General features: G+C 31.2%; 1 protein-coding gene across 2 annotated transcripts in view; it reads right to left on the reverse strand.

The window, feature by feature from the left end:
• LOC142232070 (calaxin) overlaps window positions 1-21630 on the reverse strand; it is a 40039-nt gene that overhangs the window by 16382 nt on the left and 2027 nt on the right. The gene's annotated exons all lie outside the window — the stretch shown is intronic.

A 21630-nucleotide genomic window follows, 5' to 3' on the forward strand; every position in this document is an offset into this window, starting at 1 on the left:
TGATCTATAAAAAGACTTTAGTCAACCAGGCTGAATTTAAGTTTTCTAAACAAACAAACTTATTCAGTCAGGCCGAAATAAAGTTTTTCTATAAAATGACTTTAGTCAACCACACAGAAAAAAATTCCGTATTTAAACTAGCGCTAAATTTAACTTATTTTTATTGGAAAAAAAATATTTGCTAAAAGTTAAATTTTATTATTTTTTCTGAAATTTTCCACTTAATGAAATTTTACTTTTTTTTAAGTATGCCTCAAAAATTTTATGAACTAAATGTGGGTATAAAGTTCAATGACCGTACACATAAGTTCAATATGAACTAAAGCTAAAGAAGATGTTCGTACGATTCCCAAACATAGTAAGAATGAACTACTGTATGGTAAAAATGGTCATGATTTGGCGCCAAGGGTTTTCTTCTTTACTTTTAGTTAATTTTTTATTCTATGAAAGAATGTAATTTCATGAACTGCAGTTATAAAGTACAAAAGGGCATTAAATTTTCCTGGTTTTAACAACGCTTTCAATTTACGTATTTCTATAATAAAAATTATTCAGCCAGGCTGAATTTAAAATTTTCTATAAAAATATAATTCAGCCAAACTGAATTTAAGTGTTTCTATAAAAAAATTATTCAGCCAGGCCGAAATAAAGTTTTAACATAAAAAGACTTTAGTCAACCAGGCTGAATTTAAGTTTTTTTATAAAAACTTTAATCAGTCAAGCTGAATTTAAGTATCTCTATAAAAACAATTATTCAGCCAGGCTCAATTTACGTGTTTCTATAATAAAAATTATTCAGCCAGACTGAATTTAAATTTATTTATAAAAATTTTATTCAGACAAGTTGAATTTAAGTTAAAAAAAAAAAACCTTATTCAGCCAGGCTAAATTTAAGCTTTTCTACAATAAAAATTATTCAGCCAGACTGAATTTAATTTTTTCTATAAAAAATTTATTCAGACAAGTTGAATTTAAGCTTTTCTAAAAAAAAAACCTTATTCAGCCAGGTTAAATTTAAGCTTTTCTACAATAAAAATTATTCAGCCAGGCTTCATTTGAAATAAAATATACAAAAAATATTTCAGCCAGACTGAATTTAAGCTTTTCTATCAAAAATTTATTGAGCCATGCTTAATTTAAGATTTTCTATAAAAAGAAAATATTCCGCCAAGCTGAGTTTACGTTATAAAAACTTTATTCAGCCTGGCTAAATTTAAGTTTTTCTATAATAAAAATTATTCAGCCAAGCTGAATTTAAGTTTTTCTAAAAAAAACTTTATACAGCCAGGCAAAATTTAAATTTTTCTATAATTCAGCCAGGCTAAACTTAAGTTTCTGTGTAATAAAAATTAATCAGCCAGGCTGAATTTAAATTCTAGTTTAAAAAAAAAAAATATTTAGCCAGGCTTAACTTAACTTATTTTTATTGGAAAAAAAATATTTGCTAAAAGTTAAATTTTATTATTTTTTCTGAAATTTTCCACTTAATGAAATTTTACTTTTTTTTAAGTATGCCTCAAAAATTTTATGAACTAAATGTGGGTATAAAGTTCAATGACCGTACACATAAGTTCAATATGAACTAAAGCTAAAGAAGATGTTCGTACGATTCCCAAACATAGTAAGAATGAACTACTGTATGGTAAAAATGGTCATGATTTGGCGCCAAGGGTTTTCTTCTTTACTTTTAGTTAATTTTTTATTCTATGAAAGAATGTAATTTCATGAACTGCAGTTATAAAGTACAAAAGGGCATTAAATTTTCCTGGTTTTAACAACGCTTTCAATTTACGTATTTCTATAATAAAAATTATTCAGCCAGGCTGAATTTAAAATTTTCTATAAAAATATAATTCAGCCAAACTGAATTTAAGTGTTTCTATAAAAAAATTATTCAGCCAGGCCGAAATAAAGTTTTAACATAAAAAGACTTTAGTCAACCAGGCTGAATTTAAGTTTTTTTATAAAAACTTTAATCAGTCAAGCTGAATTTAAGTATCTCTATAAAAACAATTATTCAGCCAGGCTCAATTTACGTGTTTCTATAATAAAAATTATTCAGCCAGACTGAATTTAAATTTATTTATAAAAATTTTATTCAGACAAGTTGAATTTAAGTTAAAAAAAAAAAAACCTTATTCAGCCAGGCTAAATTTAAGCTTTTCTACAATAAAAATTATTCAGCCAGACTGAATTTAACTTTTTCTATAAAAAATTTATTCAGACAAGTTGAATTTAAGCTTTTCTAAAAAAAAAACCTTATTCAGCCAGGTTAAATTTAAGCTTTTCTACAATAAAAATTATTCAGCCAGGCTTCATTTGAAATAAAATATACAAAAAATATTTCAGCCAGACTGAATTTAAGCTTTTCTATCAAAAATTTATTGAGCCATGCTTAATTTAAGATTTTCTATAAAAAGAAAATATTCCGCCAAGCTGAGTTTACGTTATAAAAACTTTATTCAGCCTGGCTAAATTTAAGTTTTTCTATAATAAAAATTATTCAGCCAAGCTGAATTTAAGTTTTTCTAAAAAAAACTTTATACAGCCAGGCAAAATTTAAATTTTTCTATAATTCAGCCAGGCTAAACTTAAGTTTCTGTGTAATAAAAATTAATCAGCCAGGCTGAATTTAAATTCTAGTTTAAAAAAAAAAAATATTTAGCCAGGCTTAATTTAAGTTATTCTATAAAAAAAATGTTCAGCCAAGTTGAATTTAAGTTTTTCCAAAAAAAAAACTTTATTCAGCAAAGCCAAATTTAAGTTTTGCTATAAAAAATTATTCAGCAAGGCTGAATTTAAGTTTTTCTATAAAACAATTATTCAGCCCGACTTAATTTAAGTTTTTCTATAAAAAAATTATTCAGCCAGGCTTAATTTAAGTTTTTCTATAAAAAATTTGAATTTAAGTTTTTCTAAAAAAAAACTTTATTCAGCCAGGCTGAAATAAAGTTTTTGTGTAAAAATTTTATTCAGTCCAGCTGAATTTAAGCTTTTCTAAAAGAAATTTCATTCATTTCATCCATTATTATTTTTGTCCAAGGTCATTAATGAAAAAACTCCATATGTTTTTTATATGAGTTTTACTTTATTGAAGCCAATATTTCGATTTGACATCGTCAATCTTCTTCAGGGCCAGGTAGTAAACAAATGTATAACAATTATTCAGCCAGGCTATAATAAAAATTATTCAGCCAGGCTTAATTTAAAAATTTCTATACCAAATTTAAAATTTCTATAGCCAGGCTCAATTTACGTGTTTCTATAATAAAAATTATTCAGCCAGACTGAATTTAAAATTTTCTATAAAAATATAATTCAGCCAAACTGAATTTAAGTTTTTCTATAAAAAAAAAAAATATTCAGCCAGGCCGAAATAAAGTTTTAACATAAAAAGACTTTAGTCTACCAGGCTCAATTTACGTGTTTCTATAATAAAAATTATTCAGCCAGGCTGAATTTAAATTTATCTATAAAAAATTTATTCCGACAAGTTGAATTTAATTTTTTTTAAAGAAAACCTTATTCAGCCAGGCTAAATTTAAGCTTTTCTACAAAAAAAAATTATTCAGCCAGACTGAATTTAATTTTTTCTATAAAAAATTTATTCAGACAAGTTGAATTTAAGTTTTTCTAAAAAAACCCTTATTCAGCCAGGTTAAATTTAAGCTTTTCTACAATAAAAATTATTCAGCCAGGCTTTATTTGAAATAAAATATACAAAAAATATTTCAGCCAGACTGAATTTAAGTTTTTCTATCAAAAAATTTATTCAGCCATGCTTAATTTAAGATTTTCTATAAAAAGAAAATATTCCGCCAAGCTGAGTTTAAGTTATAAAAACTTTATTCAGCCTGGCTAAATTTAAGTTTTTCTATAATAAAAATTATTCAGCCAAGCTGAATTTAAGTTTTTCTAAAAAAAAACCTTATACAGCCAGGCAAAATTTAAATTTTTCTATAATTCAGCCAGGCTAAATTTAAGTTTCTGTGTAATAAAAATTAATCAGCCAGGCTGAATTTAAATTCTATACAAAAAATAATTCAGCCAGACTGAATTTAAGTTAAAAAAAAATTAGTTTGCCAAACTTAATTTAAGTTATTCTATAAAAAAATGTTCAGCCAAGCTGAATTTAAGTTTTTCCAAAACAAAACTTTATTCAGTATAGCTAAATTTAAGTTTTTCTATAAAAAAAATATTCAGCAAGACTGAATTTAAGTTTTTCGATAAAACAATTATTCAGCCCTACTGAATTTAAGTTTTTCTAAAAAAAACTTTATTCAGCCAGGCTGAAATACAGTTTTTGTGTAAAAATTTTATTCAGCCAAGCTGAATTTAAGTTTTTTAAAAGAAAACATTATTCAGCTAGGCTAAATTTATTCAGCAAGGCTAAATTTATTCAGCAAGGCTAAATTTATTCAGCCAGGCTTAATTTAAAATTTTCTATACAAAAAAAAATTCAGCCATGTTAATTTAATTTTTTATATAAAAGAAATCAAGTTTTGCTGAATTTAAGTTTTCCTGTAAATAACGTAATTCAGCCAGGCAAAATTTAAGTTTTCTATAAACAAAAATTATTCACCCACGTTGTTTATAGAAAAACAAAAATAAATTCTATTGACTAAAATAGAGTAGTTCACAGCTGCCTTATATTGAGATAAACATTGGCTCACAGTCCGATATTATTCCCACAAATTCCTAACGACATCTCTACGCGACAACAAAGCAACAATATTTTTGTTATTCAATAGCGATATCAAAAACAAAGAATATAAAATCGAAAAATAAAAAAAAAGTAATCAAAACTTTCTGAAGACATGCAAAAAGTGGGTGTACATTTATGTTAAGTCAGACATTTAGTCCTATTTGTTGTCCCCCCCCCGAAACTATGGGTAATGCACTGCAAACGCACACATCACCAGGATATCAAACATCATATTTACCAACACCAACAACAACGACAAACATGAATACTGAATCAACATGGTTTGTGTTTGATTGCATTTTACCGGCACATATGTCATGCTCATGAAGTTTTTATGGTTGCAAGGCTATCCAGGTGAGGCACATTACTAATATGCCTATTTAAATTCTTTACGATAAACACAGCTAATATTGTTTAACTATTTCAAAGCTAGGGTTAGTTTCTCGATTCAGCCTGGCTGAATTAAGTATTTATTGAAAAACTTTATAACTTGGCTGAATAAGGTTTTTTATAGGAAAACTTAAATTCAGCCAGGATGAATAATGCTTTTCAAAAAAACACTTCATATTTATTTATTCAACTGGCTGAATAAAGTTTTTTTATATAAAAATTTCAATTTAGCCAGGATGGAAAAACTTTAATTTATCATGGATAAAGTTTATTTTATATAACTTATATTCAGTCAGGCTAAATAAAGTTTTCTTATGGATAATTTCATTTCGGTCAGGCTGATTTTTTTATAGATTTTTTTTTAATCAAAAAGTCTTTCTATACAGGCTGAATTAAAAAATATAAAGTTTTTTTATAGAAAAACTTCAATTCAAAGTCTGTTATAGAAAACTTTTTTTATAGCAAAACTTAAATTCAAACTAGCATTAAGTTTTTTTAGGAAAGCTTAAATTTAATCTAGCCGAATTAAGTAATTTTAGAAGCACTTACATTTAGCCTGGATGTACAGAAAAAAATTTCCGTAGTTAAACTAACGCTAAATTTAACTTATTTTTATTGGAAAAAAATTATTTGCTTATAAAGGGTGATTCTTTTGAGGTTAGGATTTTCATGCATTAGTATTTGACAGATCACGTGGGATTTCAGACATGGTGTCAAAGAGAAAGATGCTCAGTATGCTTTGACATTTCATCATGAATAGCCGAACGATCTGCCACAACGTCGAATTTTCAGTGAATGGGCCCTAGAAAAGTTGGCAGAAAATCCGCTTTTTTATCGACAAATTTTGTTCAGCGATGAGGCTCATTTCTGGTTGAATGGCTACGTAAATAAGCAAAATTGCCGCATTTGGAGTGAAGAGCAACCAGAAGCCGTTCAAGAACTGCCCATGCATCCCGAAAAATGCACTGTTTGGTGTGCTTTGTACGCTGGTGGAATCATTGGACCGTATTTTTTCAAAGATGCTGTTGGACGCAACGTTACGGTGAATGGCGATCGCTATCGTTCGATGCTAACAAACTTTTTGTTGCCAAAAATGGAAGAACTGAACTTGGTTGACATGTGGTTTCAACAAGATGGCGCTACATGCCACACAGCTCGCGATTCTATGGCCATTTTGAGGGAAAACTTCGGAGAACAATTCATCTCAAGAAATGGACCGGTAAGTTGGCCACCAAGATCATGCGATTTGACGCCTTTAGACTATTTTTTGTGGGGCTACGTCAAGTCTAAAGTCTACAGAAATAAGCCAGCAACTATTCCAGCTTTGGAAGACAACATTTCCGAAGAAATTCGGGCTATTCCGGCCGAAATGCTCGAAAAAGTTGCCCAAAATTGGACTTTCCGAATGGACCACCTAAGACGCAGCCGCGGTCAACATTTAAATGAAATTATCTTCAAAAAGTAAATGTCATGGACCAATCTAACGTTTCAAATAAAGAACCGATGAGATTTTGCAAATTTTATGCGTTTTTTTAAAAAAAAAAGTTATCAAGCTCTTAACAAATCACCCTTTAGTTAAATTTTATTATTTTTATCGATATTTTCCACAGCTTAATGAAATCTTACTTTTTTTAAGTATGTCTCAAAAATTTTTATGAACTCAACGTGAGTATAAAGTTCAATGACCGTTCAATATGAACTAAAACAAATGAAAATTTTCGTACGATTCTCAAAAATAGTAAGAATGAACTACTGTATGGTTAAAATGGCCATAATTTGGCTCCAATGATTTTCTTCTTTACTTTTAGTTAATTTTTTTCTTCTATAAGATGATGTAATTTCGTGAACTGCAGTTAAAAAGTACAACAGGGCATTAATATTTCCTGGTTTTAACAACGCTTTGTGGAAATCTCAAAATGTGGAATAAAATTTAGTTCAATTTCCGTGCGTGGTAGTTCATTCTTCCTATAAAACAGTTCACTTTTTTTCGGTGTGAATAAAGTTTTTTTTTTTTTTATAGAAAACTTCATTCCACACGCACAGAAAAAACATGTTTGGACATGGTTGCCGCAGCCATTTAATGCTTATCTAGAGTAGGAAAATCATGTATGTTGTCTTTGTAAAAATAATTTTCGAGCGAAGAAAAATATATGTTGGCAATAAGCATTTAAATGGTTTCCAAATGTTCTATTATTTAAATGATAGAATTTGTGACCATTACATGGTCGGGAAAATCATGTACCTGACCATTCAATTTTTTTTACTTTTTTGCAGAGAAAAAAGTATTTTTGTAGATTACCTATAGACAAGTCTAGAACCATTACATGGTCATAAAGAACATGTACATTGTTTTCGGGACCATTTAATTTTTAATTTTTTTTTTGCGGCGACAAGAATTTTATAAAAACATTGAGCAGGTACACACGATTTTTATTTTTCGCGTCAGTCATGCGTTGATTGTTTCTTGGAATGGATGGAGAATACGCAATTACTGAGTTTTGTGTTAATTTGTTTATTCAAAAGTGGCACATGGTTTTATGTGAACACAAAAAAGGAAAGTGCAATTGAAAAAAATGTACCTGTTTTTTGTTCTGCATTTTGATATATGGTATAATAGAGTGTGTAAAAATATGTGATGTTTGCTTGCACGACATTATAAATACAAATAAACAATGAATTAGTTTATAAATAAATAAAAACAAATAAATAAAGTTAATTTCTTTCTTTCTTTATTGGTTCATATCAGTACAAGAAGTATGAACTTATTATTAGTACTGTATGCAAAAGTTATTATAATAAATGTGTCACAGCAGTGTAAATATTTAAAATAATAGAAATAATAATAATAAAAAAATAATAATAGTAAAAATAAAAAATAAACATTTTTTTAATTGAATAACAATAATAAAGAAATAACATTTATATTTAATCTAATTCCATCGAAATATACATCTATTTGACAAATTAAATAAATATTATACATACATAAATATAAAATATTAACTTAAGTCATCAAAAAAAAATGATTTTGCAGTCTATTCTTAAATTGTTGGTGCTTACTTGAGCTTTTCAAATGTGAATGTAGATTGTTCCACAGCCGAGAAGTAAATATGAGAAATTGTCTATCCGATACCATATAACGAGACCTAATTGGAATGATTGATTTTATCCTAGACGATCGGGAAAAATGTAATCTTTGAAGCACATATTTCGGTTCACCCGAATAAATTATTTTGTGAAGAAATATTAGGCATCTGAAATTCAGCAGCTTCATAAAAGTCATTTGACAGATTTGAGAACTGTATCTAGAAATACTTTCATAACGCCCAACACCATATACAAATCGGGTTATATCGTTAAACAAAATTTGCAGTTTCCTCTTATGGATATAATCACAATTTGCAAAAATTTCACAGCAATATGTGAGCCTCGAAAGTAAGTATGACTTAGCAATCAGTAAACGAATGTGCGTAGGAATAAAATATTGTATGTTCCAGAGATTTCGAAGCATACCATACACAGTTCCTATGGTGATGTCTATATGTGGGTTCCAAGATAGTCCCGTATCAAATGTCACACCCAAATTCTTCGCGTATGTGGCATATTCAATTTGACAACCGTCAATGGAGATCATTGGTAATGCGCTCGGGTCAAAAGTCCTACGCGACAAAACTAAACACTTTGTCTTCCCAGGGTTAAGCTTCAATCCATTGTCTATCGTACATTGATTGACCCGTCTCAAACTACTATTTATGCTGTCTATACAGCTCAGGATGTTCGAGTTATCACTCGAAAAACACAATTGGACATCGTCTGCATAAATATGTACATCGCAACTCTCACAAACATTCACTATATCATTAATGTATATGGAGAAGCGCAAGGGGCCCAATACAGACCCCTGTGGAACTCCTCTAATGAGGTTCATGGGTTGCGAATATCTATCCCTGGTCAGAACTACTTGTGATCTTCCAGTCAGATAGGACGACAGATATTTTGTGTTTCTTTTTTCAAGTGGCTTCCTTTTTTCGACGACGAAAAAAGTTTTTTCATATGTATAAAAACATTTTAGGTTGTGATCATATTCTTTTAACTGAAAGAAAAACATTTTTGACGAATATCATAACATTTTAGATCGTGACCATTGTCTTTTAATGGAAACAAATTTATTTTTATCAATATAATAACATTTTAGATGAGGACAATTTTATTTTTCTTACAGCCATTTTCATGTAGCTCCGTTAGACTTTAACTGCCAGTTAACAGAAAGAAAAATTTAAATATCTGTTAACTTTAATTGAAAAATTTTCAGCAATTAAGTTTCTAACTGGCATATGGAATACACCCTCAAAAAAATCGCTTCTTTAACATATGTTCCAAACATATTTTGCAGGAAGCACATATATTATTGGATACTGCCAAAACATTAATATGTTTGTTTTATGTGAACATATTATATATTTAGGAAGCATTTTGAGCCCAAAAATATTATATGCTTGGAAGAATTTTTCCCAAAGACGATTGTGCTCATTCCCTAACATACTCGTTATTTTCACTTCCACGAAATATTTTAGTTCTTGGCACCTTTTTCTGTAATACAAATAATGTTGAAGAAATTATTCACTTTTATAAATTTTTTTAAATTTTACCTTTCGCCTGCACGGAGAATCGAACCGAGTACCATACAGTTTGTAAGTCAACACACTATCCACTGGGCTACGTAGCTGTTATGGTCACCAGCAGATAATTATCGTTATAAGTTACATTTATATAGCATAGTTTGCAGCGCCCACGAGCCCATGCAAACATAACATTATTTAACAGAAACATACATTTGTTTGCCACGTGGAGCAGTGGTTAGCATGTCTGCCTTGAATGCAAAGGGTCGTGGGTTCAATCCCTGCTCCGACCGAACACTTTTTTTTTTTTTTTTTTTTAATTTACACATTTATATTAACAAAAGAAGAACATGGAGTCGAGTAGTAACATACATAAATAATTTTATAATATAAACATAAACTTATTTAGGCGTGAACAGTTTTGTACTAGCATTTAACACCACCGCTCTAAAATGCCTTTTATTTTTCATTAATAATTCATTTTAAAGAAAATAAACTTTTTAAATTGTTTTAGCTGAAAAACTCGAACTTAATGCCCGCTTTTATATTTGAAGGTGTCCGTCAACTCCTCGTGGACTACTTATTAATAAAGAGGAACTAAACCTTGTTTTTATACATTTTACTGTCTAATTTTTCACTATTTCCTCCTTATTTCATTTTACTGTCCCAACTCTAAAAAGAGTATAGTGCCATTTCGTTATTTTTATGAAGACCCCTGATTTCTTTTAACGCACCAAGAAAAAAATTGTTCCCATAATGCCAAAATGATAAACAAAACACATGTCCACACATACATAAAATGCTGCTCTCAAGGCGAAAACACATGCTTTTTTTCAAATGTCTATTCTCTTAATTCCGAATGTCCATTCTCTTTATTCAAATTAAATAATATTTTGACTTAAGCATATCAAATTTTTGGCCTTATCATAAAACAGTTTTCCGAAACAACATACAAGCAGTTTCACAAAAATTTCTCTCTTTGGATTCTTTCGCTGTGTTATGTTGATATCTTTCGCCAACTCTCCCGGTTTCCATCCATCCATCCATTTCTTTCTCTATACTCTCTGTCGCTTTGGATAAAATATCACAACATATGTATGTTTAGTCGAAATTTGTAAATTTATATATGTTTGCATTCACACATATAATTTTTATGAAACATTTATGCCCCAAACATAATATATTCTAACATATTAAAATAGATGTCCCAAACATTTAGTGTTAGTTTAGGAACATTACATGTTTGCACTTAAATATATTGTGTTTTAAAATTGTGCCCGAAACACACTTTGTTTATATCGGAACATATGAAAAACATATTTTTCTAAGAGTGTATATACGCAAGATGACAGATATGTAGATATGATGGTTTAAAAGTTCGTTAGCTAATGTAGCACTAAAGGAGCTTTATGAAAATGGGGGTTAGAACCATGTTCACTGAGCCAACATGGTTGCAGGTGAAAATGTTACATGGTCGCCTCAAAAAGAGCTCCTATCATATTATTTTGCTCTTCGAATATGATTGTGACAATCATGTTTCTTCTCTGCGTGCATGTTAACTAAAGTTGAATATTTAATTGTTATGTTAGAAAAACAACTTTATTCAGCTAGGTCGAAATTAAAATTTTTTATAATAAGGTTTTTTGTTTTTAGAAAAAAGTAAAGTTTTTTATAGAAAAATGTAAACAAAGTTTTTATACAAAAACTCCAACTTTTTAATATAAAAACTTCAATTAGTTTTTTTTATAGAAAAACTTAAAGTAATAAAGTTGTTTACAAACAAACTTCAATTCAGCCCAGCTGAATAAAGCCTTTTATAGAAAAACTTCAATTCAGCCAGGCTGGAAAAAGTTTTATTATAGAAAAACTTTAATTCATCCATGCTAAATAAAGTTTTTTTTTTATTGAAAACTTCATTTCAGCCATGACTAATGTTTTTATTTATTTTTTTTTTTTTATAAAAAGAACCTTTATTCAGCCAGGCTGAATTTAAAATTTTCTATAAAAACCCTTATTTCAGCCTTGCTGAACAATATTTTTTTATGGTTTTTATAAAGTTTTTTATGGTTAAACTTCATTTCAAGGGGGCTGAATAAAATTTTTTGTATTAAAATATTAATTCAGCCCAGCTGAATAAAGTTTTTTTTTTATAGAAAGACTTTTTAATTTACAAACAATTTTTATATAATTTTTTTTTTAGAAAAACTTAAATAAAAGGGGGCTGCATAAGATTTTTTGGAGTAAAATTTTAATTCAGCCTAGCTGAATAAAGTTTTTTTTTATAGAATGACTTTTTAATTTACAAACAATTTTTATATAAAGATTTTTAGGAAAACTTAAATTCAGTAAGGATGAATATTTTTTTTAGAAACCCTTTAAATATAATTTTCTATAGAAAAAATATGAATATGTTGAATAAAGTTTTTCTTGAATTTTTCTATAAAAAACTTTTTTCAGCAAGACTGTATTTAGATTTTTATAATAACACTTCATTTCAGTTTTTCTGAATAAATTTTCTTATCGAAAACTTCATTTCAGCCAAACTGAATTTAAATTTTTCTAAAAAAAAAAATGTTTAATCTGCCTGAATAAAGTTTTTTTTATAGAAAAATTAAAATTACTTTAGCGTTGGCGTAGTACTTCGGTGGCCAAATAATCCTCTTTTTGAGTAACTCGACAGCAAAACAAAACTTATTCAAAACTTTATTCAGCCAGGCTGAATTTACATTTCTCTAAAAATATATATTTATCTAGGCTGAATTTGTTGGAAATACTACTTTGCAACATGTTCATCAAGTAGCCTTTGTTTTTATATTATGACAAAATGTATTTTGAGTTTGTTGTCATTCTGTTTTTTCCATTCGTTATATTATATTGAATAAAGTCTGTTACAGAAAAAACAATTCTTAAATAGCATTCGTATTTTTTGGTCTGTGCGATATATTGGAATCTTGAGAATATTTCTATCAGGTTATGGGCCCAGGGCGTACTGGAGGCTGTAAATCAAGAATCAATTGAAAGGAAATTTTCAAAGGAATAATATCAAGATAGTTTTTCAAGATTTTCGTAAAGGGAAAAAATACGGAAAGATGAGTTCATCGCTGTACCAAATAGAAAAACTGGACGAGAGAAATTATGAATCGTGGTACATTCAAATGAAAAGCGTTCTCATACATAGCGGATATTGGAAGCACGCTAGTGGTGTCTTGAAAAAGGATTCTGCATGGACAGCAGAAAACAAAGCCATATGGGACGACATTGATGAAAAGGCTTTGGCAACAATAACGTTAAGCCTGAAATCAACGCAATTGAACTACGTCAAGCATTGCACAACTTCGAATGAGGCATGGGAAAAACTTAAGGAAGTGTACAAGCCGAAAGGACCGCTGCATAAGGTATCCTTATATAAAAAACTTCTAAACTTGAATATGAAAGACTACAAGAGCATGGTAGAGTATATCAATACATTTTCCGAGGTTACGGAAAAACTATCAGATGTCGGAATACAAATCCAGGAGGAATTATTAGTCATAATTTTGTTATCAAGCCTGGAAAAAGAATACGAAAATTTTGTCGTGGCAATTGAAACAAGAGACGAACTTCCGTCATTATCATCGTTAAAACTCAAACTTCAAGAAGAGTGGGAGCGAAGAGCAAATGTAAAAGAAGAAGACTCATCATTAAATCAAAATGCTTTTGGTGCTATGGCAAGAAAAAACAGAACGGATCAAGGAAATTCACATAACGTAAAGAAGGAAAAAGATGGTAAGTGTTTTAACTGTGGCAAGAAAGGACATTATGCAAATAAGTGCAGATTCAAAAAAGGTGAGAATAAGACGTTCACATTGGTGGCATTGGCCGAAGCAAAACAAGATGGTAAATCTTTATGGTATTTGGATAGCGGTGCAACAAGCCACATGTGTTCTAATAAGAACTTTTTTACTGAGCTGGTTGATTGTGACGAAACAATTATGCTTGCCGACAAAAATACAATTTCTGCAAAGGGCCGAGGTATGGTTTCCGTTAGATTGAACGGAGAAGAAATCAAATTTAAGAATGTCCTCTATTCAACGGATCTGAGCGGTAATTTTATCTCCATCAGTAGCCTTGTACAAAATGGGTGTGTAGTAAAATTTCATAAAAACGGTGCTGTAGTAACTGCCGATGGCGAATTGGTTTTACGAGCAAAGAGAGATAATAACCTATTTGTTATCGAAGCACAAGAAAATAAGCAGAAAATCTGTAGTGCAAATTCAATTAACAAATTGTGGCATCGAAGATATGGCCATTTAAATTTCAAAAGTCTTGCTGATTTGTCAAGAAATGGTATGGTAGAAGGTTTGAATATTTCTGTACTTTACCTTATTCAAAACATTCTGACACTAGATCGCAACAATTTCTCGAAATCATACATTCAGATGTATGTGGGCCAATAAATGAAGAGTCGGCTGGTGGTTCAAAGTATTTTGTTACTTTTATTGACGATATGTCCAGAAATATCTTTGTTTACTTCATGAAACGTAAAAGCGAAGTATTTCAAATTTTCAAGTCGTTCAAGAATATGGTGGAGCGCCAAACCAACCAGAAAATCAAAATTCTCAGAACGGACAATGGAGGCGAATATTGCAGTAATGAATTTAAAAGATATTTAGACGGTCAAGGTATTCAACACCAGTTAAGTGTTCCCTATTCTCCGCAACAAAATGTGGTAGCGGAAAGGGCCAACCGCACTTTGGTTGAAATGGGTAGGTGTCTACTCATTGGCTCTAATCTGGACAAAAGTTTGTGGGCAGAAGCTGTAGCAACAGCAGCATATTTGCGAAATCGATGTCCATCAAAAATTTTGGGCAATAAAACTCCTTTTGAGATTTGGACCGGTAGAAAGCCAAAAGTGAATCATTTCAAGATATTCGGATCACATGCTGTATCACACAACAAGAAAAGGAAGGGTAAATTTGACGCCAAAGGAGCAAGCTACATCATGGTTGGATACTCCAGGGTATCGAAAGCTTACCGGTTGTATGACCCAAGTACACGCAAAGTAATTGAACGACGAGATGCCATTTTTGATGAGAGTTATTTTCCTGGCTGTGGTGAAGTCAGTGATAATATAGAATATATATCATTTGAAGATAATAGGCAAATTGAACAAATCAATAATTCAGAAAGTGGAACTTCTGATACTCATGAAGTCCAAAATGATGATGTAGAAAGTGTTGAAAATATTGGTTCTGTGGACCAAGCCACATCATCAAGTGATCAAAGTTTTCATGATTTTTCTTCTTCCGAGGAGGAGGAGCAGCCTGTAGAGGAAAACAATTCAGAGCGACGTGGACCTGGTAGACCACGAATTATTCGTACCGGAAATCCTGGACGTCCAAGAAAAGTTTACAATATGCTGAATAATGTGGTGGAGGAAACTCAAAATGTACCTGTCACATATGAGGAAGCATTATCCAGCAAATTTAGTAAACAGTGGATAGAAGCTATGGAAAAAGAAATGAAGTCGTTAGAAGAAAATAATACCTGGACTTTAGGCCGGTATGCACCTCTAGCGAAATTTTCGGTAGCAAAAATTTATTTAAGTCTACAACAAAAAAACAGGGCTGTGTACATAAATTTTAAACCAGCTAATCGCTTTTAAAAATTGTTAATATATGTTCCAAATATTCCTCAAATAAATTGTTTATTATTTACAGACCTTTTAAAACTTTTACGCACACAATGATTGTAATAAATTAAATGTTTGCTGCCAAAATATGCTTTTGACAACCCTGTTATTTTCATTAGAGGTGCGTACCAGCTTACGAAATTGAACGCTACCGAAAATTTCGTTAGCATAAATAGCAATGCATTTCTTATGGGAATGAAATTTTTCGCTAGAGGTGCATACCGGCCTTTTACAAGAACTTCCTAAAGGACATAAGGCAATTAAATCGAAATGGGTTTACACTTTGAAGAAAAATGCCAAAGGTGAAATTGTGCGCTATAAAGCCAGACTAGTAGCAAAAGGATGTAGTCAACGTTATGGCATAGACTATCAAGAAACGTTCTCACCTGTTGTGAGATATGCTACGATCAGGATGTTGCTGGCTTTAGCAGTCGAATATGAAATGCATATACACCAAATAGATGTTGTGGCCGCATACTTAAATGGAGATCTTAGTGACGAAATATATATGCATCAACCAGAAGGTTTTAAGGATAGAAATTATCCTAACAAAGTTTTACGTCTACAAAAATCAATCTATGGATTAAAGCAGGCGGGAAGAGAGTGGAATTCAAAACTAGACGAGCGTCTTCGTAAAATTGGATTCAAAAGATGCGATAATGAACCATGTTTATACACGATGGTAAGAAATAAAAATTTTATACTTCTCGCAGTGTATGTCGACGATATCATTATTGCCTGTAAAAATGAAAATGAGATAGTACGAATTAAATCGCAAATTGGAAAAGAATTTGAAATAACCGATAAAGGAATATTGGCAAGGAAACAAAAATCTGTTTGGTTACGCTGATGCAGACTGGGGTGAATGTACAGTGGACCGAAAATCTTATTCAGGATCAATATTTTTCTTTGGTCAATCCGCCATTTCCTGGGAATCCAAAAAACAAAGTACAACCGCTTTAAGTAGCACCGAAGCGGAATACATCTCAATGTCAAGTGCATCAAAGGAAGCAATATACCTAAAGCGTTTGTTGAAAGAGCTAGGATTTTGGAATGATGATGCTGTGGTACTTAATGTAGATAATCAAGGAGCAATAAAGATAGCTACGAATCCTGTCTACCACAATCGGACAAAACACATAGATATCAAGTATCATCATATACGACAATTGGTGGAATCCAATGAAATACGTTTAACTTATTGTCCAACTCAAGATATGATTGCTGATATCTTCACAAAGAACTTGACGAAGGACAAACACCAGAAATTTGTAAATATTATTGGATTGAAATAATTTGTTTTACATAATGCACATGTTGAGGAGGAGTGTTGGAAATACTACTTTGCAACATGTTCATCAAGTAGCCTTTGTTTTTATATTATGACAAAATGTATTTTGAGTTTGTTGTCATTCTGTTTTTTCCATTCGTTATATTATATTGAATAAAGACTTTTATAGAAAAAACAATTCTTAAATAGCATTCTTGTGTTTTTGGTCTGTGCGATATATTGGAATTTTGAGAATATTTCTATCAGAATTTTAGTTTAAAAATAATTTTATTCAGTCAGACTAAGTTTAAGTTTTCTATAAAAAATGGTTTTACATTTAGCAAGTTTTTCTATAAAAAATTAAGATTTCCATAAAACACTTTGTTCATCAAGGCTGCATTTAGAATTTTCTATAATAAAACTTCAGTTCAGCTTTGCTGAATAAAGTTTTTTATAGAGAAAATGTTGAATATGTTCAATAAAGTTTTCATTGAATTTTTCTAAAAAAAAAAAAATATTCAGCCAGGCTGAATTTATATTGTTATACCAACAAATTTATTCAACTACTGAAGCTGAATTTAATAGTTTCTAAAAAACTTTATTCAGCTGAATTCAAATGTTTCTATTTTAATTTTAAAACTAAAATCAGCTGAATTCAAATGTTTCTATTTTAATTTTTTTGAAGTTTTTGTATGAGAACTTTATATGTATTTATTCATCTTGGCTGAATATAGAAAGACTTTAAATTAAAAAAAATTATGCATAAACAACTCTAATCAACCAGCTGAATATAATTTTTTCTTTATAAAAATATTATTTAGCCTGGCTAGAATGAAGTTATCCATAAAAAACTTTATTCAGCATGTTATAGAAAAATGCAACATGGTTGAAGTGAAGTTTTCTATAAAGAAATAAAAAAACTTTATTAGATTAAGTTTTCTATAAACAAAAATATTAAATTAAGTTTTTCTATATAAAAAAGCTTTATTGAGCCTGACTGAATTGAAGTTTTTCTATGTGAAAAACTTTATTCAGCTAGGCTGAATTTAAGTTTTTCTATAAAACTCAATGAGAAAACTTCATGCCACTTGAGTGCATACAATCCGACTGAGTTAGGATACCCAACTGTATAGTTAATATACTTGTCAACTGCCGAACTGTTCATGACTCATTTTGGCTATTTGTGATTCAAAAGGCATAAGAATATAAAAAAATTGCGACATGCTTAAAAATTTCAAATCTATTTACAGTTGAATGAATGCCAGTTTTATTTTCATGTATGTACCAGTATTACTATTTAAAGTGATGAGTAGAAGTGAAATTTAAATATGAATGAAAATGGAAAATGGGCGTACTGGCTGAGTTAAGGTGTGATCAACATGGTCATTCATGTGATTCATATGCTTTAAAACGTTCGTTATGCCATTGTCGTATAGGTCGAATCGAAACAGAGTGTATAGTTTTCTACATTGTTATTTATTTACAAAAAAATTGCGAATATTCTATTTAAAACCAGGTTAGGATTGGCAACGCCGTTAGTTTGTTGCAGCAGAGAGCTAAAGTCAGTCAAATCCTTTGTTTCAATTGAAGATTTATTAGCAGAGAATGAAGCCGACTTAATTTTTTTGCCCCGGCGGCTGACACAAAATTTCCGGCGGCGGCGTCTTGACGATTAAGCCGATATAAAATTGTCTATTCGGCGGCGCGCAATTGTCCATTATAAAATCAATTTGAAGTTTTCCGAATTGTAATAAGATTAGTTGTACAATCAATCTTACAATCAAAATTATTTTTTATTAAAATTTTCTGAGCTAAATTTTTGTAAATTAATAAATTTTTCTCATATAACTCAATATTTGTGATTAATTGGCGGCTAAATTTGAGTCGACATATTCGGCGATGGCGTCGACGGACAAAAACTGGTCGGCGGCGGCTATAATCGGCAGCACGACTCTTCGGCTTCATTCTCTGCTAAATAGTCTTGATCAGAGAATGAAGCCGCCGAGTCGCGCCGCCGATTTTAACCGTCGCCGACCCGTTTTTAGCAGTCGACGCCGCCGCCGAATATGTCGTCTCATCACGACTCAAATTTAACCGCCAATTAATCTAAAATATTGATCTATATCAGAAAAATTTAGTAATATTTGTTATAGTTTTTGCCAAAATTTTGAACTTTCCTCCTTCAATCAATTAGTATCAAGTTGCTATAATAGTTTTACAAAAATTTAGCTCAAAAAATTTGAATGAAATGTAAATTTGATTGTAAGATTGGTTGTACAACTAATCTCATTACAATTCGGAAAACTTCAAATTGATTTTATAATAGATAATTTTGCGCCGCCGAATAGACAATTTTTTATCGGCTTAGCCGCCGCCGCCGGAGACAAAAATTTAGTGTCATCCGCCGCCGACAAAAATGGGTCGGCTTCATTCTCTGGTCTTGATCCTTACAATGCATTTTATAATGATATACCCAAAAATGCTCAAGGATTGCCTGCAGGAGAGTTTTGGGCTATGGGGATATTTACAAGGTTCTGCCAAAATTTTTTGAATTTGGCGGCACTTCTGAGAATCCCTTCACTATTGAGAAGTTACTATAAAAAAGTATCGCATGAGTGCAATTATTAGGTGCCTTTTTAGATAAATTTAGAACTACGCCAATAAGAGCCCTTTCAAACAATTAGAAAAAGTGAATTTTAAAATAGTTGTAAAAGATTCATTGTGGTCAAGTAAAATAAAATTTTTTACATATTTATTAATTTGAATAAAAATTTATAAATTATTCCAGGTATAACATTTATACGAATGAATACACATTGAACATAATGCCTTAAAAAGGAATTATGTTAATTTATAAGTTGCAATTATGCTATATTCGGCTGATGCTCCAGCCTCTATTAGTGCTTATTCTTGATAGAGGCAGCGTGTCGGAAAAAATATCTGAAAAACTATCACTTTATTCCGTTTGGAAAGTCGAAAATTCTTCACCATATACCTTTCCCAAAAAATGCTCAAGGATTGTCTGCAGGACAGTTTTGGGCCATGGGGATATTGACAAGGTTCGGTACCTCCCTGCCAACATTTTTTGAATTTGGCGGCACTTCTGAGAATCCCTACCACGTCGAAAACAGCCGTATACGATCTACAAAACTCCTAGCAAAAATGCCGTCACTATTGAGAAGTTGTACCACGCCAAGTTACTATAAAAAAGTATCGCATGAGTGCAATTATTAGGTGCCTTTTTAGATAAATTTAGAACTACGCCAATAAGAGCCCCTTCAAACTATTAGAAAAAGTGAATTTTAACATAGTTGTAAAAGAATCATTGTGGTCAAGTAAAATACAATTTTTTACATATTTATTAATTTGAATAAAAATTTATAAATTATTCCAGGTATAACATTTATACGAATGAATACACATTGAACATAAAACCTTAAAAAAGAAATTATGTTAATTTATAAGTTGCATTTCTACTATATTCGGCTGATGCTCCAGCCTCTATTAGTGCTTATTCTTGATAGAGGCAGCGTGTCTGAAAAAATATCTGAAAAACTATCATTTTATTCCATTTGGAAAGTCGAAAATTGTTCACCAATATACCTTTCACAATTTTAAGCGTAATAACTATGTTTTCGGCACTTTATTTTCGTTTTTATTTAAATAATTTATAATAAGCTAGTTGCGCTTGGTGTTTCACAAAATATAAAAATGGCTCTTGTGACAATAGTGATGGCAAAATACTTTTATGTACATTTCGTACTTTTTGATACGTTTCCCTCATCACAGTTGGCGATTGTTGTAGTGTCACTTACGAGTCTGTGGTAGCGATGAAGATGAAATGGAACTTTAAAATGCTGACAGCGCTCATACGCTCAGAAAAAATCGAAATTTGTTATAGCAAATTTAACTTTATTTTAGTTCAAGAAAATTGGTTAATTTTAGTTAAATTTTGACAAATGTGAGAAATGTTGTTGTTTGTGGTTGAGCTGGCGAACTCCACAAGGAAGGCTAGGACCACAAGAGGATTACCACAGGGAGCTGTAATATCACCCTTGCTGTGACTATTTTGTTGTGTACGAAGTTTTGATTGGGCTGAGCAGCAAGGGCATCAAGGTTGTGGCATACGCGGATGACTTTGTGATACTAGTATCGGGAAATTCTTGGATACAATTTCGGATGCGCAGTATCTTTCGGAGTGGACTCGAGGGTGGTTTAGGGCTGAACCCTCGGAAGACAGAGCTAGTACTTTTCACCAGAATAAGAAAGGTTATCGCATACAAGGTTTCTGTATTCCAAGGAATGAAGTTGAGTCTCTCGAAATCAGCAAGATATTTAGGAGTTCTTTTGGTCTCCAAACTGAACTGGTGGAGAATACTGTGGACTGTATAAAGATGACCTAGGTAATATCTTTCGGAGTGGACTCGAGGATGTGAATTAGTGATGAGCCCTGGGAAGACAGAGCTAGTACTTTTCACCAGGAGAAGAAGGGTTATCGGATACAAGGCTTCTGAATTCCAAAGAACGAAGTCTCTCGAAAGCAGCAAGGTACTTGAGAGTTCTCTTGGACTCCATACTGAACTGGATGGAGAATACTGCAGACAGCATAAAGAGGGCCTAGGCGGAAATGTACTCTTGCCAGACATTGGTCGGGGAAAGATGGGGAATGAGACCCTGCCTTTTTGGTTGACTTTATACCGCGGTTGTAAGATCTGTGGCCACATATGTGGATTGTGGGGCAATCGGGGACCGAACAATGTCCTACCGGTCGTTTTTCCTACACTATCTTCTTATCTTTACAGGATAGAAATCAAATATGATGAACTATGACGAAGACATTGGGCCTATTCGAAAGGTTGCGAGCACATCAAGTTAAAATGGGACGAAAATAACCGAAGAAACTGCGAAATTTCGATGAACAGAGAGGAATTGCGTCGTTTGATTGGACATAACACAATTTCGAAACATATGGTAA

The sequence above is a fragment of the Haematobia irritans genome, chromosome 3 (assembly GCF_050003625.1).
Source record: "Haematobia irritans isolate KBUSLIRL chromosome 3, ASM5000362v1, whole genome shotgun sequence".
Taxonomy (NCBI): domain Eukaryota; kingdom Metazoa; phylum Arthropoda; class Insecta; order Diptera; family Muscidae; genus Haematobia; species Haematobia irritans.